Genomic DNA, 27,532 nt, shown 5'->3' on the forward strand with positions numbered 1-27,532 from the left:
GTGCACAGACATTCCAGTGACCTTATAATTTTGAATTCAACCCAGTTGGACAAAATCAAACTTTACAAAATTGAAGTTAAAAATATTTTGTTTTCAATAAAAAGAATATATATTATTAATACAAATATGACAATTTTGTAAATAAGAATTACTGGTATTTAGTGATTTTTGGAGTCTTAGAAGATTGTTTCGTCATATGAAGAAGTGCCGCTTGAAATTATGAGTTAAAAAATTATGAGAGATTGTTGTTTTTGTGTACAACACAATCTTATATAATTCAATCGTAGTTTATAAATAGTTAAAAAGTAGAGATAAACAAGCAAAATGATTAACAAATCTTTCAAATCGTGTTATTTTCCTAATTCAACCACATTCACCTACAGTAGTTCTCAAACTACAAATACAGTGCTGCCAAGCCAGCTTATACGTCTACAAAATTTTGACATTCGATGCAACGCTGGCGTACGAATGTGCTGCACAAAGCAGAATTTTAAAATTCACTGAATTATTCTCCGCCGTTGCGAGGCAAAACGTCAGTTGAGAAACAAATGGCGGATCGATTTAAAGTGTAGCGGAAGAATTGCGTGTCAAATTTTCCATAATTTACGGGCAGTGCAAAAATAATATATATACACATTGTGAGAAAATAGTTTAAAATATCAACACAATCATATATAATTAAGTGAGTATTTCATACGCAGTGTTTATTTGTGAATTTTTGGCAAAGAAAACAGCAGAGTGCCGTACAATTTTTTGCAAAGTTTGTGAATATCGGTGAAAAAGTGCGCAAGTGTGTGTGAAAAAATTGCATAAAATATAAATTGGAAATGAGAAATATGTGCAAGATACACAGATAGACAGCGATACAATTGAGTGTAATAGAATTTATGCAAAATGCACGGGTTTTTGTAGATTTGTGGCCAAGTGGGGGGTCCGTATTAGTTGTATAGCTTTCTAGAGAATTCTACTAAAATAAGCTAGTTTCCTGAGCAGCAACTATTATTATTAATAATAGTCGTGTTAGCACAAAAGAAAGGTAGAACCGCTACAACAATAGCTTAATTGTTGGTGTGGCTATTCTAGCAGCAACAATTCGCCACGCCAAACAATTTCATTGTATGTGCCATAATTGCTACAGCTAAATAATCGAAATTTATACAATTGCTGTACAAAATTTGGTTATTTAAGCGTTTTATAGTTTTTAATCTATAAATACAAAAACACAACTACAAAAAACTACAAATTATAATTTGTTCTTTACTTCTCTCTATTTGCGCTGTACGCTTTTTGCTGCGTCTTCTTGTTGTTCATTCATGACGCTTGACGTTTGCTATTTACCCATTTTCGTACTTGTTTTGCTTACTTTTCTCCTTGGCATTCGCCAATTGGATTTTTCAATGCTGCTCAGTCGGCTGTCTGATATTTTTCGCCCAACCAAACGTTTGCGGAAAATTTCATAATTCGGGAGTTCAAATTTTCAATTTTGTACCATATTGCGACAATTTACAATAATTTTTATGATGTGAATTTACAAAAATAAAGCTGAAATTTATATTAAAAAAATTGTCGTGTAATAAATTGCATATTGTGCTATAGTTTCATAAATATCATAGAAATCGCTGTTTAATAAAAAGTTTTGTATTTAAATTAAAATCGTTAATTTCAACTTTAGGCTTCCAGTTTATAGTAGTTCTGCGTGTTAATATTCGTTATTGTGCTTCGGCTTAAAAATATACAAAATATTTTAATAAAAGTGCATAAAAGGCACATAATCTATCAGGCTGTTGGTGTCAAAAAACGCTTTTAAAACATAACCAATATCCAGCAGCAGCTGGGTAAACCGTTAAGTGGTATGCAAAGGTGCGGCTCGCCTGTAATTTTAGCAAAGTAAAGCCTGTAAACAGCCAGCAACTAGCGCTGTGTGCAATCAACAGCATTACTTCAACTCCTGCAGCTCAAAAAGGTAAGTTGCCCAAAAATTTTTGGTAAAATATGATAATTTTATTGCAGCGCGTTATTTTTACATCGATCTAATAAGAAATTTTGTTCGCTGCAAAATTTTTGATTTTCTTTTTAATATATTTATATATATATATATATACGAAGTGCTAATTGCAAAAATAAAAAAGCCATTGTTATTTCTTCAACCTATTTTCACAAGCTTTTTTCGCATTATTCAAATATCGTATGTGTGTGAGGATTTGTATTAAAAATAAGTTGCTAATAGCTCAAAATTGTTTTGTGTAAATTACTTTCTTAAGAAGTGTATTAATATTTATTATGAATTTGTGTGCATTAAAAAAGTTAACTAGAATTAGTATTCGGTTTAAATAAGTAGTGACTCTCTTACAGGTTTTGGTATAAACCATAATATTTTTCAAAAGAAAATTCGCATGCGAATGAGTCAGTTTAAGTGCTTCACCGTTCTTAACAGTAACATCTTATATATATGTATCTATAAACAGCACACGCTTGTGGTCAGGCGTATTTTTGTAACCTAAGCGGAGTATATGAATTATATCGATAACTTTTTTATTTGACACAATATCTTCACGAAATTTAATATAGATTAATTTCCAAGGCTTCGCTACGATATCAGTTCACATTTTTCAGATCGAACCACTATAACATATAGCTGCCATACAAACTGTTCGATCACAATTAAGTCTTTATATAGAAAAATTTATCATTTGACGAGATATCTTTCCGAAATTCGCATGGATTATTGTTTAAAGCAACATTAAAATCTCCACGGAAATTTTACAGTTCGGGCCTAATCGACCCATAAAAAAACTTCTTGTGACTGATTTTAGCTTCTTTTTTTATTTATTTATTCTTTTTATAAATATTTTTGTATTTATTAATTTATTTTATAAATTTTTTTTGTATTTATTTATTTTTTTTTTATTTATTTATTTTTATTTATTTATTTATTTTTTTTTAATTATTATTTTTTTTTTTTTTATTTCTATATTTTTTTTATTATATAATACATTTTGTTTTATTAATTTTTTTTTTATTTATTTATTTATTTTTTATTAATTTTTTTATTTTTATTTTTTTATTTATTATAAAAAATATTATTTTTTTTTTAATTTTTTTTTTTTATTATATAATATATTTTGTTTTATTTATTTATTTTTTATTTTACTCCATCTCCATATTATAAAATACTATTAATTCCACTCATTATATGCTTGCTGCCTTATTAAACTCTTTATTGTGCCCCTCAACACTGTCTAGTTGGTTCTCATATTCTCAACTTAGCATTTTCTTAACACACTAAGCAACAGTAAGTCGTTATAGAAGCAACAAGCCGATGAAAACATTAATCCATTTTACTGCAGCCGAAACTTTAGCATTCCTTGATAACTCTCATTCTGCGCTTCTTCAGTTCTTCTTCTGCTTCAATGTTAGCTTCTGTTTTTTTTTTTTTACTTTTTATTTGCGCTTGGAAACAAGTTTTGCTAGTTTGCTTGAGGCTCGTCTAATGTCGGTGCCAATTTCTATACAAGTTGGACTTTACGAAAAAAAAAGAGAATATTTTAAAATAAGATCATAATTAAAAAGTGGTGAACATCAAAAGAAAAAAGTTCTGAAGAAAGCAAAGAACTTGAATAGCTGAATTAAGAAAGAGGCGAGATTGAGGAAAATAAAAAAAATGTTAAAAATAAAACTAAACTATAAAGCTAGAGTAGAAGCCTCTTTAACAGATTTTAGTGAATGTGTGCTTTAACTGCCTGTGCTGGTTATATATGTACATACATATTTACTTGCTTTGAATTGGACGGCATACAGAACGCAAGCAGCCACTTGAGTATCTCAAATGACACACCAACAACTATTGTTGCCCCAACTGTCGGTCGGTCGGTGTTGGAGCAGCGTCAGCTGCTATATAAAAATTTTAATTCAATCAAAAAAGAAGACGCATTGAATTTTCTGGTTTGCCTGCTGTGCTCCTCATGTGCTTTGATTGTGGCAGAATGAAAATCGAATACAAATTCTTCAAAGAACTTATTTAATGATTGTGAACATATGCATGTATGTATGTATGTAAAAGGGAAAATTTAAGTAATACCCTTCACAACCGTTTTTTGTTATAGCATAAAAGGGTATAAAGATATCTTTAACTGGATTTTGATCGCTCACATATATGCTATAGTGATTCGAATATTCCGTAAAGATATCTTGTGAAATAAAAAAAATTTTCATACTAGAACTTTGCTTGGCTTAAATTGATTTTTCTAACTATTAACTAATTAATTTTATTTTTAATTTTTTTTTTACCTCTTTCCATTTTGCTTCTTAAATATTTGTTTTTTAACTTTTTTTAAATTTTTGTTTTGTTTTTATTTTTATATATATTTTTTTATATACATATGTATATTTATATATATATATAAAAATTTTTTTTTGTGTTATATTTAAAAACAAAAATTTCTTATCAAAGAATTAACAAGAAAATGGTTGGAATTTCCAGTTTTGCTTATTTGATTTAAAGCCCACATTTTTCTTTAGTATTAAAATTTTGTATTCTCCCCAAATTCTTCAAAAACCACATTTTTACTTTGTTCTTACTTACGTATGTATGCATTTTTTCGTTCGAATTCGTTGTTCTAATATATTATATTTTTTGAGAACGAATAATTTACAAAAAGCTGTTTGGAATTTTGATGGCATCGGGCAGTAATGAAAGCAAAACATTATTAAAATAACAAAAACAAAAGAGGCATAAAACATTTACTATGTAGAATTGAGAATCTTTTGAAAGGAACCTTATGTACAAATCACAGTAGGAGGGTGTGGCCCTCAAATTCCAAAGCAAAACATTTAGTCTTACATATGTTTTACATTTCTAAAGGTATCTCAATAAAGTTTATTTGTGATTTTTCTTTTTAGGGAGAGCAATAAGTGAATACAACCGTTTTAAATTCTTTGTGTTGTAGAACTATTATAATTTTTTTTTTGAAGTTTTCATTAATTTTTAGTTTAAATAAAAAGTGAGCTTCCAGATGTCAGCAAGTTTGGAAGCAAATTAAATAAAATTTTTTTGTTTATATAATATAATTCCAGTATACGTACTATGCTCTAAAAAAAAATTTTAAGTTGTGTAAAAACCATTAAAAAAAAAAATTGTTATATAAATTGTTATATAAACAAAATTTTTTTTATATAAATTTTTTTTTTTGTAATTTCTAATTCAAAAATTCTCAAAAACGCAAGTTTTTTTAAATATATACATGATATATCCCAAAGGATTTTTTTTTAAATTAATTCTTCTTCCTTAAAATATTTATCATCCCCTATTTACACCCATCACACCAAAATTGTCACGCCATAACTTTTATTGCTCTATTCGTTAAAACTATTCGATATTTCTGTTTACGATTAAATATTTTACACATGACTGTACTCCGATAAAATCTAGAAATATTCAAAAAATGCTGCTATGCAAATAGAAGAAATTGCGCTGTGATTCAATTTAATATGCTGTAGCGATTTCAATTGAAGCAAAATAATCAAAATGAAAAATAAAAATCGTTAAATCAAATATAATGCGATTTATAGCGAGCATCCCACCAAAATGTTGCCCAATGAAGCAAGCAAACAGCCAGCAGAGCGGAGCAGCTATTTGCGCAACAATTGCCAGCTTAGAACCGCATGGGAACGCATTCCTATAAACATATGGATGTTTGTGTGCATTTGCCTCCAGCTGAAACAGCAGCTGCTCGCTGTTGACGACAATCGCGCAATGGATCCCACAAATATGTAAATATTGTGAAAATATGGGGCGTACAAATTTAATGAGGATGCATTCAATTAAATTCATATTTTTCACTTTACACAACAACAACAGCAGCACGCAAACTAACGCTCATGTGTGTGGGTGAATTGAAATGTGCTTGTGTGCTGCGGTAGGTGTTCGAATGTGTAGGGAAGAAGAGAGGGAGGGTGGTGCTAGAAAAAATCTAAAATTGCTGCATACTTTTTACTGTTAGCTCAACTGCTACATTAGGGTGTATGTGCGTCTGTGTGGGAGCTTGTGCACCCTCGCTTCAAATCGCCTCTTGCTAGCTTTGCCTTCTCCTCGCTTCGCTCTGTGTTCAATGAATTCTGGACAGTTCTTTGCTTGCGCCGCTTTGATCAATACAGTCTTTGACAATGAACACACATTTTTTCTCCAAAGATATTTGACACGAGCTTGTGTCGTGTCTGTCTGTTGACTTTGTCTGCTTGTCTACTTAGTTGTGTCTTCTTCAGAAAATGCAGCGCTGCGAATTTGAGTGTCTCGAATTTTTGTTGCATTCATACATACATATTTTTTGTTTTTATTCTTGTTTTTTGTTGGAATTGTTCTGTGCATATGTGACAGCCGTGATTTTTGGTTGCATATGTACATTTATATTTATGAAGATATCAATTTAATGTGCTTAACAGCCTGTGTGGGAGTAATCGTATATTTGAATGTGTTCTTTTGGATATTTTTTATTGTTTTATTGCCTTTTGGAAGTCTTTTTAATTTTAGTAATAGGTAATGCTCGATCAAAGCAGTAAAAATAATTAATTTGAAATATATTAATTAATTTCAGAACAATTTATTAACTAATGAGAAAAATGATATGTCAAAAAAAAAAAATTTTTAAATCAAATAAGATTTAAACTTAAAAAAAAATTTTCTTTTAAGAAAGTTAATCAAAATAAATAATAATGATGAAAAATTTAAAAATTAAAAAAAAAAATTTAATATTAAAAAAAAAAATTTATTATAAAAAAAAAAAATTTATTATAAAAAAAAAATTTATTATAAAAAAAAATTTATTAATAAAAAGAAAATTTATTATTAAAAAAAAATTTATTATTAAAAAAAAAATTATTATTAAAAAAAAAATTTATTATTCAAAAAAAAATTTTTAAAATTTGAAAATTTAAAAAAAAAAAACAATAAATAATAACTAATGAGAAAAATTATATGTCAAAAAAAAAAAATTTTTTTTACAAAATAAGGTTTTAAAATGAAAAAAAAGACTTTCATTTTAGAAAATTAAAAAAATTGATAAAAATAAATAATAATGAAAAAATTTATTATTAAAAAAAAATATAAATAACATAAAACAATAAATATAATATAAACATAAAAAAATATTGAGATAAAAAAAAAATAAATAAAAAAATGAAAATATAAAAAAATTAAAAATATAATTAAAAAAAAATAGGAATTAATACTTTATTTGAATAAATTCCTTTCTAGTATAAAAGTAACATATACATATTATAACGTATAGTAGATATAACATATACATACATAATTATAAAAAATAAAATTGAATATAAAATAAAGTAATCGCACATAAAATAAAATGTGAAATAATGACAAACAGTTATGAAATTAAAATTAACTTAAAAAAATAAGTATATATATATATATATGCACATATATAAAGGGTCTCTGATGTTTTCATTTGGGTATTACAAACATCGTGCCAAATTGAATATTTTAAAGTCTTATATCTATTTATATCAACCGAAATGTCTTATTATTATCTCTTGGCCAAATAATTGCCCGTGTACTGCTCTGCAGCTGTGCAACATATTAACGATACCAAGGTAATTATTTTCTACCACCATAATCGTCGTTAAACATAATTGCTTTCCATTTTTAACGCACCTTTTTCAAATGAAAGCTGAAACAAACTGAGTGAGCTATCAGCCAACCTTCCCCATTTTCCAAGTAAACCCAGTGCTCAGCCTCATAAACGCAACCCCCAATTTGTATACCCCGTTTAACGTCGACACTTTGTTGTCGTTGGTTGCTTTACTGTTTGTTTTTGCCACGAACCCCTGAACAATTTTGTTTGTTGTTTACTTATTTTTGCTACTTTTTTCTTTGATTCCTTCGCCTTTGTGTCTTTCAAGCATTCACAACCCGATTGTGTCTGCCAGGTGGTTGCACGCTTTTTGGACACCCTTAGTTGTTTCATTGAATTTAATACAGGATTTGGTAATTTTGCTGCGAATTTTCATTCTTACTTTGTTTTGTTTTGTTGCTCTAGCTTTGAAAGTTCTTCCTTGCATACCTTCTCGGGTTCTTAAAGTTTTTTTATTGCTTTCTTTATTTCACCCCTTTTCGTTTCTGTTTCTTTCTTTATTTCCTTCACTAGAGTTTGCATAAGCTTTGTGGTGGGCAAGGTTAAGACAAACCATTCAACTCGTGGATTTTAAAGGGTTACAGGTAGTCGATGCGCTTACTCAACTTTGAAGGGCTGTCATTTTAGGGCATTAAAATCTATTTCCATCAAAATTTCAATTATCTCATTCCGCAAGCGCTTTTCTCATCTCAAATTATAGTTTGCGTAGTGAAATAGGTTAAGTGAGAGATGAAGTGTTAAGGTAGTACGAGAATATGAGAATTTAGACTTTAGTAATATGATTAAAATTTGTGGAATCCGAACGAAATAAGCAAAATCATATCTAATATTACTTGTTCAAAGAGACGTTTAAATACAAGACGATGCTATAGAACTTTATTCTGGTTAAATTTGTTTCAGAAATCGAAAATTTTATCTTTGAAAAACTGTTTAAAACTGATCCATTGCATGACCTAGCCAGTTTTTGGGACAAAAAATTTTTCATTGTGTAAAAATAAATTTTTTACACAAAAACGAAATTTCAAAATTTTAGGTTATTCGTAGAAGGCAAAAATTCTTCGAACCTTGAAAATATTTTAATTTACAAAATTCGAAAAAATTTAATGTGCACCTAAAAGGTTAGACCATGCATCCAGTGCCATATACTTATAAATTATGTTAGTAAAATCCTAAAGTTGTGTAAAATGTGTTTCAGTTTCAAAGATTTTTTTTTTTTTGACGAAACGGTACTTTGAATATTTAGGCAAGTTATACGAAAAAAATTATTATACGCTATATAAATGATGTGCAAAACAAATAAGTGAAAAATCAAAACGAAACAAATCAATATAGTCAGCGAATGCAGCCTACAAAGAGAGTTTCTCGAGATATCAGTAAAATATAGTAGTGCTTAGAATCAAATAATGATTTTATTGTATTATGCAAATTTTGTGGCTGTTATAATATTATTTTGTACAAATTTCTACAATAAAAAATACAATTTTTTAAAAAGAATAACATTATATGTACTCATCGAATGAAAAAAACATAGATTATTTTTTTTATAAGGAATTTAAAATTCTCGTCTAAAAATTTATTTTCTTAGCTATATTTTGTAACGGAAATAAAAGTTTAAATTGAATTTTGTAAATCATTTCGTCTTTCTAAAACCAAATAAAATTTTTTTTTTATAAATTAGGATTATGATAGAGGCCGATCTTACCAGTGATCTCACTTGGCCAGCTTAGATCGACGGTTCGTTGTGCTACCTAAAACTCCTATATAATATAATAGTAGATCGACAAAGCGCTTTGCTTTCAATCAGTCAGCGCCAGCAGTTTATCTTTAAGCACGTTTTACTCAGAATTAAATTTGTCAAATTTGCTGGAGTGATTACTCGGAGTCAAATCCTTCGATCACTATCTGCATGCATATTCTGTATATACATAATTATCCATACAATGACCTATGAACTGATCAAAAATCAAAATTTGGCATGCGACGACCAGAAATTTTGAGAAATTTATCTTTAATTAAAAATGAATCCATTCCGTCAATTTTCAATTTTTTTCGTTGGTATGTTAGTACTCTTTCAGAAATGAATTTTTAGTTTTAATGTTTTATACACGGAGAAAGCCGAAATCGCAGCAGAAGTTGAGGACCTTCGTTTTAGCGTCGTTGTAGATCGCGTCTAACTCGTAAAATATTTAATTTTTTTCTCAAAAATGTTGCGGTGTATTTTTAAAACACTATTTGCAAATACTATAGCCTTAAAATTTAGAAACAATTGATAAAGTCGTGTATTTTTTTATTCCCAAAAAACGGCCTGTTTTAGTATGTCACACTAGGTGTGCCTGTCAATGTCTTTACATAACTTCTCTTTCATTCACAAAGCCTATGTACATACATAATTTCTATAATGTAATTTCTTTATTATTACATTAAAGTCTTACCTTTAACTACCGTTAATGACCGCGATCAGTTCTACACGTCACACCACTTAATTTTCCCATGAACGAAAAATTAGCGCTGCGTCCCAGTGAACTTTCTGCACTTAGACAGATACATACATACATACCATATATATATGCATTTACAGTTGTAATACAGTTATTCACCTATGTCTATATGTTTCAAATGCCCTACAAGCAACACATTACTGACACCCATTCCAGCATTTAACTTATGTGTAAGTTTCCACGTGCCAATTTCCGTTTTATTTCTTGTTTCTTCAAATATTTTTTCTTCATATTTTATTGTTTCTATGTGGTCATGGTAATAAAAAGCCGGCTCTGAAAAGTCATAATTTTAATGTATAACGTAACACTTGTAATATAACATTCAAGCTGATAACTAAGCGCTGACTTGGTGTGATGTGTAAAAAGTGCTGACAAAATACGATGAAGACCGTACCACGACCACCTTTACAACACTAACAACTTAGTTTACATAATACGAGCGTAGTTGTATACGTACATATATATATATATGTATGTATGTCTATAAAGCTTTGGTGGTTTGAAATGATTGAGTAAGACTATGCTGTACCGTTAAATGCTTGAAGTGATGCCAACAACCCACATACTGAAAATTTACATATTCGTTGTTGGAGAGTACAAAGATAAATAGACTAGGAAAACATGCCCTCTCCATTGAGTTTTAATACATATGTATGTACATATATACAAATTTCACAATATACTCATGTAGATGCACATTTCAAAGCATAACTCCGGCAGACTTGCACCAATCACTCAGTTACAAAGCAAGAATGGAGTAAAAGCGAGGTTAGCTGCTACAAGATCTCATCTATATTATATGCAACTGAATTTACACAGCTTCTTGCAACATACTGGCAACGCTGACCAACTGAAGCCTACGCACACCGCGACAAAAGGTTGACTCCAGCGCTCGAGCACATTGCCATCGTCTCTAAATCATACGAAATACACAGAAAGCGACAAAGAAGAACATTGAAAACTGTAAATATAACGAATCGCTCCCTTAGGAAGCGCACTTCTCTATATCTCTCTATGTTGGGGGGCAAGTTACAGTGTTAGCGTGCTAGCTAGCGGCGTCATGACCTCTGCGCGCTTACAGTTCAGGCAGCTGATATGCGTGTTCACACTTTTAACACAGGCTGCTGCTTGTGTTTTTGTGTGTTTGTCTAAGGCATTGTCTATAAGTTTTCATGTCCCCTAGTTTTGTTTGTATACTTGTGGTACATATGCACATACTACATTTGTTGTAGTTGTTGTTGATAATCTTTGTGTATATCTCTTCGAAGTTTTCTTTCTTATTTCTGAAATTAGTTGTTGTATTCATCGACGTAGATCGCTTTTACGATTTTTTCCCATGATATTTTCTTTCAAAATAATTTAATCTATGGTTGATTTTTTTTATTTTGAAATTGTTTTGTTACCTTTTGCTATATTTTGCTTTTAATTTATATATTTCTTTTTTATTTGAATTTGTATTTTTTTAAATAAAATTTTTATTTATATTTTAAAATTTTATTTAAATTTATTAAAAAAAATTTTTTATATATATTTTTTTTAAATTAATTAAACTTTTTTTTTAAATTAATTAAACTTTTTTTTTAAATTAATCAAACATTTTTTTTAATTAATTAAAAAAATTTTTTTCATTTTTTTTATTAATTTAATTTTTAATTTTTTGTAATAAATTTTTTTTATATATATTTTTTTTAGTATACAATTTTTTTTTATAATTCATTAAAAATTTTTTTTCATTTTAATTTTAATTACTTAATTTAAAAAAATTATGTTGTTTCATTTATTTTATATATATTATTTTCTGTTTTTTCTATAGTTATAATTTTTCTTTGTTATTATTAATATTTTGCATACTTGTTTTTATATGTTCTTCTATTAATATTTTTCCCCTCCTTTTTCTAATTTTTCGTTTATACTTTTTAATTTTTTTCTACTGGCTTCCTTTAAAAACACTTAGAAGTGTCCGCTAATTTGATTCGCATTTCTATCACCCACGAAGGAATTATTTGATTTCTCTAAGCTTTATGTTTGTTGCAGGCTTCATTATTGTTATTGGCGTTTGGTGGCATCTAATTTTTTATAAAGAGAGAAGATTTTTAAAATGATTTGATAATATATTTTACACAGAAAAAAGTCTTCTCATGAAGGCATCTAAAGTACACCAGGGTCTATAATTTTTGAAAGCAAATAACAAAATCCATGTGCATGAAAAAGAATTATAAAATAATAAAAATTAAAAGGATATAATTTACGGACGATCTTAGGTCGGAAAGAGAAATCGGTTTTTCTCGATTTTCGGAGAAACTAGGAGCCCTATGGACAAAAGCTGAATGGTAAAATTGTTGAACATAAAAAGATCTTTTGTATTTACACTTTTATCACATCTCTCGAACTACCTAGTTTTTTGTAATTTTGTTAATCTTTGTTTTTTGAAACATGACACCAGTAGTTTTGCCGGAAATCTAGATTTAACGTTTTTAACCCTTAAAATTCAACCATTCTTCCGCTTCCTCTTCCTGCAACAGAGCGCCCTCAAATATTTTTCCTTTAATTTTTGTTATTTTATCGCAGCTTTCCACTGAGTTTTTGATTACTTTTTAATATTTTCAAAGGCTTTAGCACTAGTTTAAAGTATATATAACAAATTTTAAGTTCTTCAAAACAATGTTATAACAAATTGTCTTCAAACCCCTGCAATTAGACTCTAAAGCTCATACTTTGATTTACATTGATTGCCCAATAAAATAATATACAATACTAGTGCAGATATTTTCTTTAAGAAAACAACTTTTGTATTACTATAATCTTGCCCTAAAAAGTCTACTCGAGTTTGAAAAAAGGCTTCGTCAATCCTTTAAGTTAAAGCACTATTTTCTAGGCTTTCGAAAAATAGCTTCAGCAGGTGGCGCTGTAATCAAAATAGCTGAAGAATTCTGTTTGCTTCTATTTAAAAGCATATTTATTATTTATAAAGCTGATTAAAATATGCTAATCTTGAAATTTATTTGTAGTCATACCTTCTACGCACCAGTCGAATTGGCTGGAATGGATATTAGCCACCCCTACATTCAAGGCGCTGTGTCGATATGCGACGGTCTTTTTGATCGCTACCTAGGAGCTCTGGACGTCACAGCGGACCGGCGTTTCTAGCTGTATAAGTTGGATCCTTGGTGGCTTCTCCAATATGAGTCGGTCCGAACCTAAAGCTAATAATAGCAATTTTAGTTTTATAGTATATGGTTTGTTACAATACGAAAATTATTTAAATACCATTTTCCAAAAAAATATAACATTAGATGGCGTCATCTAATCTATCGTTGTTCTTATAAAAGTTCTTTTCACAATCTAAATTTTCTTTATTCAAAAGTTGGATATGTGTTGTACCTTAAATTCGCGAAAAAATATAACAGCGAAAACAATGCCCTTCCAATGGCATCAAAGTCGAACTTCTCTGATTTCGAAAACTCTATTTTTCATTTGGTACATTATATTTGTAATTATTTCATTCGCAAGATGGCGCTGTAAATGAGTTTTTCTGAAAATTTGCTTTTATGTGTTGATTGAGCTCAATTTAAAAAGTCAACACTCCCGAAAATTAAAAAAACGCGTAATGTAGATAAATTGATAACTAGAGTTCTGAAAATACGAAAAAGTTAAAAAAAAATCATTCTACCTTTTTCGTAACCCTAAATTTCAAGCTTAAAAAATTTCTCTCCCAAACATTTCAACTTGAAAAAATTTCCTTAAGCTTAATTTTAAATAGTTTCATAACAATATGCTAAAGCCGCTTAAGTCAACTTAATAAAATGCTGCAATATAAGTTATATAGTCCAAATTATTCAATACTCTATATCTCTTCTTATCTGAAGTAAGACTTTAATATCGAGCGCTTAACATACCACTAAAATAATATTACGGTTAAGTCTATAATATCAGCAAAATTCCAAATACTTAACTTAGTTTAACTCGACTTATGCTATTTTAACTTAAAATCAATATATTTAATTATTAATGTATTTACAAATTTTCGAACCCGTTGAGCGAATCCCCTGTAGCAAAAAAAAAACACTTTAAACACCGTTTCCTAAAGTTTCAAGTTTCTGCGCGTTGAGTGCTTGAGTAGCCGCTGAGCAAACAAAAACAAAAACCTAATGAGATAAAAAATGTTACCTGTATATGTGTAACCACGTACATACATACATATTTAGGCTCACAAAACCAGTTTTTGGCACCACAAAGCTGCCTGCCGCAGTTTATTAACCGCATCAAGTGTGTTCTGCGCTCTTCAAGCTTCCACACTCTGACTGGTTTTCGCCTAACGCAACCGATTCTATTCAACAATTGCCATTCGATTTTCGCGATCAAATTGTAGTATATATATTTATATATGCATATATATATACAAGTACAATACATATATATATTACGGTTTTGTATGTAAGTATACTCTATATATTTATATATATATATATAGAGTATACTAACATACATAACCGAACTGCTCGCTGGTGCCGCCTGTGTATTTCCTATTGCGGAGAGTTCGCACATCCGCCGCATTGTTGTGCGCTTAGTAATTTGCATATGCGTCGCTTGGCGCATCAGTCGCTTATTAATTAATTATATTTGTCGATTTTTCCACCGATTATAAACATAACGTTTATTGTATGCTTGACTGTGTGTAGCTCCGTCGTTGGTTTTGCTTTACAAATTTCACACATTTCGGTTCAACGATTTTTGTGTCTGCCATTGTTCGTGTTTGTTTTTGTTGTTGTATTGTTTTTTGCTTTTTCTCTTCTCTTACACATATCCATTCGGCTGCTCGTGAATATATTCAATTTGTTTTTTTTGTTATTTGCTTACATGTATCATTTTTTGTCAAGGTCGTTTATACATATCGCCTGCTTTTTTTTCGTTTTTGTTTCCAGTAATTTATCAATTTTTGTATTGTTAGTTTTCTAGGTATGCTTTTTTGGCCATTTATGAAATCTATTAAGCTTATTTGGATTTTATGTTGCGAGATTTGGCGATTTAAGTCCCCCTCAGTCTGATTTTAATTGCTTGGAATTAATAAATTTTGATGAAGAGTTGCTGGAGTTCACTTTTATTATTTGTTGTTATAATAAAAGCATAGTTATACCTTGCACAGGGTTTATTAAGTTTGTCACGAAGTTTGTTACACCAAAAAGGAAACATCGGAAACCCTATAAAGTATGTACCAAACATACATATTGTATGTATACACAATCGGAGTGACGAGCTGAGTCGTTTTAGCCATGGCCGAACTGAGAATAACAGTTTTTCAGATATCGTTATGAAATTTCGCATACATCCGTTTCTCCTTAAGAAACCGCTCATTTGTGGAAATAGCCGCTATCGGGCCACTATAGCATATAGCTGTCATACAAACTGACCGATCCAAATCAAGTCCTTCCATGGGAAACTATTTTATTTGACGGGATATCTTCACGAAATTTGGCAGATATTATTGTCGAGGGCAACGGTGCAATCTCCAAAAAAATTTTTCAGATCGGAACGCTATGCAATATAGCTGCTATACAAGCTAACCGATGAAAATCAAAATAAAGATCGTTTGCCTGATTGTTTTTTTGGTTACTTATGAGACCAATGAGTATCAACATCTAGGTGCATCTCATATTAATATATTCTGGGAGAAACTTAATTTTGATATAAAGATGGCCTACAGGTTCTTCATTATCAAAATAACAATAGGTCTTCAAAATCTGTCTGTGGTTCTTAAAGTTTTGTGAAAATTGTTTTGGTTGAGAGAACATCCGAACCTATTTTCTTTTGCAAAAAAAAACAAAACAAAAACACCAAAGTAACCGCATAACTCCTGAGAACCTTTGGTTCTCAATATTTAATTTGAAGTACCAACAATATTGGATAGCTTCGAGCGCTCGTGACAGGAGTATGATCTTTATCCTCATCGGATACCGATATCGATATTGTAATAAATTTGTAGGAGTCTGTTTCCTTGCGCAAATTTGATCTTATTGAATAACAATATTTTCGAAAAAAACAACGCAGAGATGCCCTGGAGTTGTCCAATATTCAGATTTGCTAATTTTAGCGTGTTCGCTTCGTGGTCAAACAAATACTTTTCTCGTATATTTGACAAAAAAATAAAGAAAATGGTCGCTTGTTGCAGAACTAAGTTTCTGATCAGTTAAATTGCAATACTGTGTTTTCAAAATCTCTCAATTGATCAGCAATTATCTAGCAACTACAGGAATTAAGAAAGTTCTCATCAATATATGATAAGCTTCATATCCTTCCAGCTTAGTTAAATTGTTATCTGAAAAAAATTTTGTATATATCGAATTAGGTGGCAACCTTTGAAAGTTTTATATATGTTATTTACTGTTTAAATAATAATAATTTCATAAAAATTACGTATTATATAGTTTTTAGATAAATACTTCTTTTGAACTTTTTTTATTTGACATTGCCAGACTTACAATTTACATATAAAAATATATTAGGAGCAAGACAATTTGGACTCACGGCTTATAACGAGTTTTCAAATCATTAGTTTGCGCACAATTTGTTTCTTCAGATAGGTGGCAACACTATAAATTATATTTTTCTACTTTAAAAAATTTTCAAATCATTTTTTCACCAAAATATGATTTTCAGATAGGTGGCAAAGTTATATTTTTGTAATCTAAAAAATTTTCAAATCATTAATTTCCTGCACCGTAAAGCGCTATTTTTAAATAGCTGGCAACACCTAAACAATTGTTTTGCCATTTTAAACATTTTCAAATCGATATTTTCTTTTACCGAAATTATTATTATACATAAATATATTTTTATATTGAAGTTCGTTTCAACATTTTTGCCGCTAGATTTATTATTACCACAAATCTCCAAATCTCCCAACAAGAATTCGTGAAATCTATCAAAGCAAGCGCCAAATAATACAAATGTACGTCAGCTTAAAATATTATTTTGGCATACACTTGTCAGCGAAAGAGCTCGAGTGGAAAATAATTTGCAGCGAACAAGTCCAATATGAACGACCTTGAACAAGGCCGTCATTTCAATCAAACCGAAAATACATAAGCGCACAGCTAAAATAATTTAGCGGGAAAAAAGAATTTACCAAAGCCAAAGACAAAGAGACAGTTGCTTGCCAGTGCACCGTCAGTCAGCCATCCATCACAAGTAAACACTTCAAATCGTTGCAGAAATATTTTCGCTCATAGCGCATTCGTGAAAGGGTGTGTCATCATGGGCGGCAGCAATGCGCTCGCACACACACAAACGCATTCATATATGCACTGGATTATCCAGTAGTACACTATAGCTGACTCCACTAGTGTTGCTGTTGTTGTTAGTCTGCTGTCAGTTGTCGCTCAAAATGCATTTACGAGACAAAGTAAACGCGAAATGCATTAAAAAACGAAAATTTCCCACGAATTTCAACAATTTTTGAAGCACACAGTTGTTGTTGTTGTTTTGGTTTATTTTATTTCTGTTTAAGTTGTGTGGCAGTTGAGCTATGCGTTGAAGAATTTACGTGTTGACTACAAACAAAAAACTACTTTCTGTTTCACTTTTGTTGAAAGCTTTCAGAAATTCATTTATTCCTCCACTTTTTTGTAATTTTCATATTTATATAGTTTTCATATATTTTTTATTTAAATTTGATTTTAATTAAAAACTATAATTGTATAATTTTCATATTTTTTTTTTAAGTTTGAATTTAATTAAAAAACAAAAATATAAATTTTAACTAAAGTGGTTATAAATAATTTTTTTTTAAATTGAATAAATACATTTTGATTTACGTATATATTTTTTTAATTTTTATATTTTTATGATTATTTTTTTTCACATATTATTTAAAATTTTTTATATATTTTTTAATTTTTAATATATATACATATGTAATTATGTTTTTATTTTCTTAAATAACTTTTTTTTAATTAAAAAATTCCCAATTTGAAAGAATTTTAGTATAAACATTTATGCTTTAAAATTTTTTTGTATGTATTTTTGTTGCTTACTTTACTAAAACAGTGAGTTGCTTAGAGCGAGATAGCTTTTTGAAGCCTAAAAGGTTTATTTTTTTATATGCATGTAACAACTCAATGTGCTTAAGTACTTAAGTTGATTTAGCTTTAAAGTTGGATTTTCGAAATAATGGAAAAGTTTAGTGCTACAAATCCATTTCGAACTTTATAAGCTACTGCGATTTTTTTTCTAAATAACAAAGTTGAGTTTTTCAGGCAAATCCTTTATATGGAAATTTATGTAGTATTCCTATAAGCCGCTGGTATTTGGTAAACGTATGCGCTTTGCTTGGAGCTAGTAGCTATTTGTGACTTTGAGTCATAGCTTCACCTCCCTTTTCATTTCACATCACTTTTCATGATTGAAGCGCAAATGTAGGCAATACTCCATTGATTATATGCAATAAATATATATATTATACAAAATACAACTAGAAAAATAAATTACTTACTAAGTTATTAAAGAAAATTTTAATTTAGGCATTATTACATAAGAGTATAAATTATTAAAAACGTTGCCTAACTTTAGGCTTATAAATTATATAATTAAGCGAAGACACATACCTTGAAAAAAAACTACATTATAAACTTTCTAGAAAAAAGTTTATTATAGGTAGACACAACACAGGCGATATTGATATATTTTTTCAAAAATTTACTGGAATATTTATAAAAGTGAAAAAATTAAATGTAAAAGTAATGAAAATTTATAAATATGAAAATCTTAAGAATACAAAATTATGAAACCTCATTTTCGGAAGTATTCGTTATTTATAGGTATGCACATTTCATTTTGTTTACTACTATTCTCGTTAAAAATCTGTATGTAGACTATAATTCAGTTTTTGTATTTTAAAGCTCGTGCAGAACAAAATATTGTGTACATTCAGACTTATGTCGTATATGTCATTAAAGACACACGCCTATAAGAATAAATTACATAATAAATTGCTGAATTATATAAACAAAAGACATAATTCAAGCACTTTAGAACATGTTCTGTATGTGAATCATGAAACTGATTTTCAAAGGTATTGTTGTCAACTCCATGGAAGTCTTTTTCTGTGTAATTACAGAATTATTCAAGAGAAGTTTGCTCTCTCATAGTAGGTACGCTATATTTTCAATGTTCAAAGGTCAATTTTTACTCAAAATATATTCTAATTTTTTTTTATCGAAGTCACAGCTCTAGAGTAATGACTTTCATTATAAATTGATAAATTATATACACAAAAATTTTAATTTAGCTAAAATATCATAAAATTGTCAGAAAATTACTGAGTGTATTTAGACAATTGAACAATTGCAATAAATAAATATTAAACAATTTTTAGAATTTTTGTTAAACTGATTTCCAAAGGTATTTTTATCTACAATACTCCTTGGAAGTCCATTTCTGTTGCGGAATATATATTATATATATATTTACAAGATTATCAGTTGGTCTCTCATATAATGTTATGTTTTCCATGTTAAAAAGTACCTTTTGCAAACAAAAAATAGTGTAGTAATTAATAACTTTGCCTACCTTTAGGCTCTCGACTTCAATTTTATCCAGGACACATACCTAAAGGAAAAGTATGCAATTTATCAGCAATAAAGTGAAAATTATGCGAGCAGTAATAAGTTGTGAATGACAAGCCAATAATTTTATGGAGTTCCTCGCTTCCAAGCATCATTTCTACGCTAGATTTGCCTCAATATTCACTTTCTCGTGGGTTAAAAACATAACATGCTAAATAAAGCGTAATATTTATAAAAAACTTTATTCACAGTGCTTCTAACAGCATTAGCTAATTAAGTGTAACCCCTGCTCTGGTTAAAAGATAAACTCTTTAAAGAAGAAAATTAGTCAGAGAGCTCAAAATATTCCTAAACTCACTGCCGAAAACCTCAACCGTCACCATTTTGATTCATTCAAGCGATTAATTGTCTGGCAAACGTGGCTCAAAGCGCGTCTGCCGAGCAGTAGGGTAAATATGAACACATTCAGTGAGCAACCACTTTCCTACACCGTTACACATTGGCAACGCGAGCAAAAGCGACGCTTGTCAACAAATGTGCTGGCGTGTCATAACACTTGAATATTGTATATAAATACATATGTATATGTACGTCTGTATATCCGAGTCGAATACATATTTACATATCGAAATGCGTGCTGGTGTTTTGTTCATAGCACATGTCCGGCGTGCGCATGCGCAAACTTTTCATTCATGCTACGACATTCCGACCACCTTGCGGGCATGGAAAGCGACAACGAAGCCGAACCCCACCCAAATGCCGCATAATTTCATAACTGAAATGTTCTTATTACATGTTTTTCGTTTGTCGCAAACACAAATTACGAAAACATGAGCTGCATGAGTGAGCAGCCGCGCCTGCCTGCCTGCCTCTCTCGCCTTGCTGCCACCGTGCTTGGCTGGTGCTGCCAGCATGTGGTGTGTGCCAGTGTGCAAGCAGAAAATCAATAAAATGCTGTTAAAGGACGTTGTAAGTGGCGGTGGATGAGCGAATGGCAGGAGGCAGAAAATTTGGATGTGAGTGAAATTATGGCTCAGAAGTGGGCGTTGAGACTGTGTATGTATATGTATGTGCGCATAAATTATGTATGTTTTGGTGCGCTGTGGTATGGGTGGTTGTCTGTTTGTGGTGCTGTACGATTGCTCATATTTGCATTTCGAGATTTCTGGGTACAATTTTACTGATAGCTCAGTTGCTATATTATGGAACTGTGTGTAATGTGTCAAATAAAGCTTTAGCGTTACCTAGGACCAAATTGGTTAAACAAGTGTCTTTTTTGATCCTGGTAAACTGCTTTGAAACCATTATATGAGTCTAGCTACTGAATTTGAGATTTGAAAATCGTAGCAAATGCTTTAAATTAATTTTTCAAAAATCTGGCATATTGTTAATGCTGTTTATTTTACAATACCACGATTAAGGTGATCAAACTTTTCATAAAAAAAATAAAAAAATTCCTTCACAAATACAAAAGATTTATTATAAGAACTTTATTTTGATCGGTCAATGAAAAATTTCTTCGGATATTACACTACTGCTTTAGGCAATAATCTTTGCCATATTTCTTGAAGATATCTCGTCAAATGAAAAAGTTTTCCATATAAGCAATTGGTTCTGATCGTTTTTGGCAGTTATATGGTTTAGTGATCCGATCTAAACAATTTCTTCGGAGATTACACTTCTGCTTTAGGCAATAATCCATTCCAAATTTTTTGAAGATATCTCGTCAAATGTAATATAGTTCCATACAACCACTTAATACCGAACCTTCAGTTTGTATGGCAGCTATATGCCACAGTGTATATCGGCGATTCCGTCAAATCCTCAGCTTCTTGGGCAGAAAAGTACGTGTGCAAAATTTCAGATCGATATTTCAAAAACTGAGAGACTTATGCTATAAAAAATGCACCCGTGAAGAGTATTACAGCTTCTGTGTAGCCGCAGTTAACGTTTGTTCTTGTTTAGTAAAAATTTAATGGCTTTCTCTAAGTTCATAAAATAATTTGAAATTCATTATAAAAACTTAACTAAAAAAGTTTGAAGTTAATTTCATTTCCACGTAATGTTATGTCTATATGTTCGTATAATATGTACATATTATATATAATACATATACATATATATGCACATATCACCCCTATGAATTTCAGCTCTATCGCCCAGCAAAACTAAAATCATTAAGTCAGACTGGCGGAAAACTGATTTCTTGCCACGCTTATCGCACAAAGGCTACAAAAATAATAACACACATAAGCTTATACATACGTATAACTGTATTTATGAATGAAATTATGCTTAATGAAGGGTAACAAAATGTTGATATTACACAAATTTAATTCACATTAAAAAAAAAACACTAAAAATTTCCCCACAACGGAAGCAAGCCATGCTGCCACCCTGCGCCGTCGTACACCGCCATACACCAGCGGCTGGTGGTTGTTGTTGTTTGTGGCATAGACATTAAAAGCGCTACGTACATTATGCGCTAAGTCGGTTACAAAAATCATTACAAGCTCCACCCAAAACGCCTACAATCACATTACGTTAGCGCTGACATATACGTTGACGTATACGTTGCACATTATATACGCTATGTGTCACCAGGAAATGCAGCATTTGTTTGCGCTGCCGCGAATCGTGTGGGTTAGAGTGCATAAACACACACGCACACATATATATATACATATATACTGCTGCGGACGCATCGCGTATATAAATTCAATAGTAAAATTTTTAGTGAAATATGCAACTGCCGCTGCGCCTCTGCGCCAGGCCTCGCGTTATCTATGTGTTTTTCGTTGACTTCAGTTACCTAATAAAGATTGTTTGCTTTTTCATGGCAGCCATCAAGTGATATGAAGAGACAATGGCAAAATGGCTGTATGACAAAACTGTTGAAAGTCAACTTAACTAAACTGGGTTAAATGGCAGTTGAGCTAATCTGCTGTGCAATAAAGTGTAACTAAATATGTACATACTCCTTAACACATGTATTCGCTGGCGAATTTATGCGAAAATGATAAAGCTATCATATTTTTATTAGCGTTCTAACGTCGTTTAGCGTGCATTTCACATTATTTATTGTTGCAGTAACGGTAAAATGATGTGAGTACACAGATATTGAATTACGTTGCTGTAATGCGAAGGAAACTATATTATTTGCACAACAATAAATTTGCTAATGTTGGAAAGTTTTGGTTTTTGGAATCTCTTAGTTAATAAAAATTATTTTCGAAACTTAGATTTGAAACATTTTGATTCAAAAATAATTTTTTTTTTGGGAAATATTATTTTTAGCCTAAAATTTTAGTTATATTTTTTTTGAATTATTTATTGAAAAATATTCGATACATTAGCGTGAAAAAAGTTTAGAAACTTTTTCAATATTTTTTCACAATTAACTTAATATGAACCTTTTTTAGATTTTTTTTCAAAATTAATAAATTTTTTTTTTAATTAACTTTTTTTTTTTTTAATAAAAGTTTTTTTCAAGATTATTTTAATGAATTTTCAAAATTACCGATTGAAGGTGTGTTTTTAAATTTAAAACTTTCGTAAGATTTTTTTCTAATTTTAATTTTTTTTTGTTCTTGTAAGATTCTACTTGTTAGATAACGGTTAAAATTTGATAAAGTTTTTTATAATTTATATTTTCTCTTTTTTTTAAATTAAAAAAAAAATATTTCCATACATCTTTTTTCGATTCATTTACAAATTTTCTAAAATTTTGAATTCAGTCCTTCTTGAAAAATATATTTATTTCTGTATTTTTTTGCGCAAATCTTATCAATTCTACTACTTAAAATATTATATTTAAAAATGTCAATAACATGTTTAAATACCTTTTTGTTTATTTTCGAATTTTTTTTCAAAACCTTAAATACATTTAATTTTAAATTTTATTTTTCAATTTTGATTTACTTATAATCATAAATATTTTTCCCATTTGCTATATAAAAAAATGACTTCCCTCACATTAATCACCTGTTCTTCTAAGTTCTCTAATAATTTATATAAGGCTTTTATAGAAAAATAATTCTGGAATAGAGTTTCTAAGCATATAAAGAAAGTAAAACAGAGCAAAATATGACAAAATTTGTGTAAACATACACAGAGTTGCCACTTTCTTGTGTCAAGAATTTTAGAGTAGAGTTTTCATGTACTGTAGAAGAGGAAAACTGAGCAAAACATAACCGTAAGTGTGCCTTTGTGTAAAACAGTATTTCGGATTAATCAAAAACGGTATCCATAGATAATCCATAGATTTGGAGAGTTGCCAACTTTAAAAAAAATTATATTAAAATAATATCTATAGAAATTTTCGAATAAAGTTGCCAAAAATTACATTCATAGATATTTGAGTGTAGAGTTGCCACCTAATAAAAAAAGTCAAACAACGATTAACAATATAATAAAAGTAATGAAAAACCGATATTCATGGATTTTTTGGGTTAGAATTGTCATCATATACGGCTCAGATTACTGTTATAAAGTCGAAGGAACATAGAAGAGTTGCCATCTCTAAAAAAATTTTAAGCTTAGGGGGATATAACAAAATATCTACAAAAACCGTATCTAAAGATATTTTGGAGTAGAGTTGCCACCTCTTGAAAAAGTCAAAGTCAGCGATTTATAAAAATACGAATAGATAAAAGATATACAGGGATTTTGTGGGGTTAGAATTGCTATCTAATGGAAAAAGTAATATTTACAAATCAAAAAATTAGATACTCAAGAAAAATGTATAAAAAACTTAATTTGGCTAGTAAAACTAATAGTGGTTAGTGTTACCACCAATAGAAAAAAGTAAAGCTCTGAATTTTGCTAGTAACAATAATAGTTTTTAATATTAATTTTTTTTTTTTTTTAATTTCATGTCAACAACCCTCACCACCTTTCCGAAAAATCAATACAAGTATATTAACCAATTAAGTATTTAATTTGAATTTTTCTCACAAAAACGCTTACCAACACTTAACCCCGTAAGTGCTGAACAAATTCGCAAACTAAACAGCAACATAACTCAACGAAAACCATCAAACTGTAAACTCCAATTAGCCGATATGTGGCGAAGAATTTCGTAAATCCACGCTTGACCAGTCGAAGATGTGTACTCATAACGATCAATAGACATACACAGCCACACATACATTACATACATATAACAAAAAAGTTTAAAATGCCGCTGGCTATGCAGTGAAGCGTCGCAGCGGCCAATAAACGCAAATTGAGGAAGAAGAAGAAGAAGAAGAGGCAGCAAAGATATTAGACAAATATGCGATTGGAGGAAGTGGTGCTGCTGATGGCGGAAGAATACATACTCGTGTGTGCGGGTTTTTTGTTGTATTTGTTTTTTCTTTTGTTGCGTGCTCGTAAAGTAGCAGACATTAGCCGCCAGCTCTTTACGGCCAATTGCTTGGCAAATATATGTATGTGTGTGTGTGCGTTTATGTTAAAACGCGGCTTAGTTGCTGGGCATGAGTGCATGTGTGTGTGTGCGTTAGATTTGCATGAGTGAGTATGTGTAAAGTTGCAACTATAACTATACAGTTGCGAAATTATTTGGCTACTTGTGCCACCTGCACCGCCCGCTCAATCGTCGCCCCGCCACCTGCAATATTTTCGCACTTCGAGGCATACAAATTTCCATTTGCACTTGCAAATACAGCACACTGCATTTTTGTTGTTGTTGCACATTTAATATTTTTTGTTGTTGCAAATTTAATAATTTTCTTGTTGTCATTGTTGATGTTGTTGTTGTAGTAAATTTTTAATGTTGTCGTTGTTGTAGTATTTTTTAATGTTGTTGTGGTAGTTTTAGTTGTAAATTTTTTTTGTTACTGCACATTTAATGACATGTTTTTGTTGTTTTTTTTTTTTGTTTTCTACACAACAACATGTGGTATATGTTGTCGGTGGCAACATCAGTTAGCAACCACGAAACCATCAACACAAGCTACAACAATAAGTATAATGAAACTTGCAACAGCAACAACAACAACAAAATGCACAACAACTGACTGCCTGTCTGCCGCTGATGTGTGCAATGCTTTTCCCCTTCACCGTTCAAGGACGTTCAGTTGCACATGCAACAACAACAATAATACACACATGCATTCATACGCACATCCGAAACCGCTAGTTTGCTCCCACTGACGCTATGTGTTTGTTTGTTGCAAAAGTAGTTGCTATAAAACCTTGTTTGTTTGAGCAAAAAATCTGCCACAACAACGACAACAAAAATAAAAAATGAAACAAAAAACCTGTTGCAATTTTTCGCCTTTTGTTTTGCATTTTTTGCCTTTCGTTGTCATTGTCGCTTAAATGTTTTTTGTTTTTTAATTTTATTTTTATTATTTAGTATGGTTTTACTTGTTGTTGTTGCCTGCTACTTGGTTTGACAATTATTTTCAGTTGCACAGCCGCGGTGCAGGCATTGTGGCTGCTTTGCACACCGTTTTTGCTTGTAGCTTTGGTTGGTAATTTAATACACGATAACACGACAAACAAACACACACACATGCATATAGACATAGGCACACAAACCTATATGTATGTATATATATATAGGTATATACGAATTCACTGCGTGTTAGCGGCGTTTCAGAGCCACTTGGCGTCTCTTGCTTTTGGTTTTAGCACTTATTTTGTTTTAGTCACAATTTTGGTTACCTTCTTTGCCTTGAATTATTATCGCCTGAATAATTTTGGTTAATTATTTTAACGAGTGTGGCACCTGGGTTGTTGACCTAGCGTTGGAGACTGACGCAAAGTAAAGCTTGAACCATGATTCAATTATATATGGTTGTGTTGATAGCCAAAAAAAAAAACATTTTGTCAAAAGTGTTTCAATTCATAATGTCAAAATCAGGCGTTTTGCTTTGTATTGTTTTGGTTTTTTGATTCAAAAATAAAGTTTTCAAAAAATTAAACAAATGAAAATGCGTTTTTTGAGTGATAAAGAGTACGAATAGATTGTAAATCACACAAAATCATCAAAATTGTAAACAGAAAATTCATAAAAAATTAAAACAATAAACAGTTTTTTTTTACATTATGGATTAAAATTTTTTCTTAAGAAGCAGCACGCTCCGTAGTAACACATTTTTATATAATTGGAGCAAGGCTTGAATAAAAGTATGCTCTAAAAAATATGTATTTAAAAATTTTTTAAAGTATCATAATTGTTCTACAAATATTATACCGAATATTTTTTATTATGTAATATTTTGAATTTCATGAAAACGCTCAAAAAAATAAAAAACAAACAATTGCATATATAATTTTATAATGAATTATAATTATTTATTTTTTAATATAATTTAAAAAAATTTTTATATTAGCGATTTTTTTTAGTTTTTAATATATATTTTTTAATTGACTTGATGCTCTTTAATTAACTTTTTTCTTCTTTAGAAAAATAAATATAGTTTTTTCAATATTTTTAATGCACAAAAAACTCTCAAAACTAAGCTGGTCATAATAAAAAATATTTCGGTGCTATCAAAAACGATATTTTGAAATAGAGTTGCCTTTAACTAAAAAATATAAGCTGCGAAACAATTAAAAAATAATAATATGCATAGATATATTCGAATAGAGTTGCCAATGTTGAGCTGAATGGCATGAAACATGACATCCATAGATATTGACAGTTGCCACCTATTGAAATATTTTCAATGTCCAAAAAATTCGCTTTCATCATTTTACATCAAATAGTTTTTGCGGCATAGTATTAATTTTTAACTCGCATTAACATTTTTCAAGATTTCCTTAAAAATTTTAATTTAGTTTAATTACAAAATAAATTATTTTTAAAACTTCATTC

At 30.0% G+C, this 27,532-nt stretch overlaps 1 protein-coding gene across 8 annotated transcripts in view; it reads left to right on the forward strand.

Annotated features, from left to right (window-relative positions):
• Window positions 1-527: 527 nt before the first annotated feature.
• Window positions 528-27,532, forward strand: part of LOC106615535 (EEIG family member 2) — a 158,105-nt gene continuing 131,100 nt past the window's right edge. For 7 of the 8 annotated variants that reach the window (XM_036359814.2, XM_036359808.2, XM_070107144.1 and 4 more), the window contains exons 1-2: window positions 528-682; window positions 1,673-1,963. The gene's annotated coding sequence lies outside the window, so the exon portion shown is untranslated. Of the gene's footprint in view, window positions 683-725; window positions 876-1,672; window positions 1,964-27,532 lie in introns of those variants that run through there. The other variant, XM_070107140.1, reaches the window with a different exon arrangement.

This window comes from Bactrocera oleae, chromosome 3 (genome assembly GCF_042242935.1).
Source record: "Bactrocera oleae isolate idBacOlea1 chromosome 3, idBacOlea1, whole genome shotgun sequence".
NCBI lineage: Eukaryota > Metazoa > Arthropoda > Insecta > Diptera > Tephritidae > Bactrocera > Bactrocera oleae.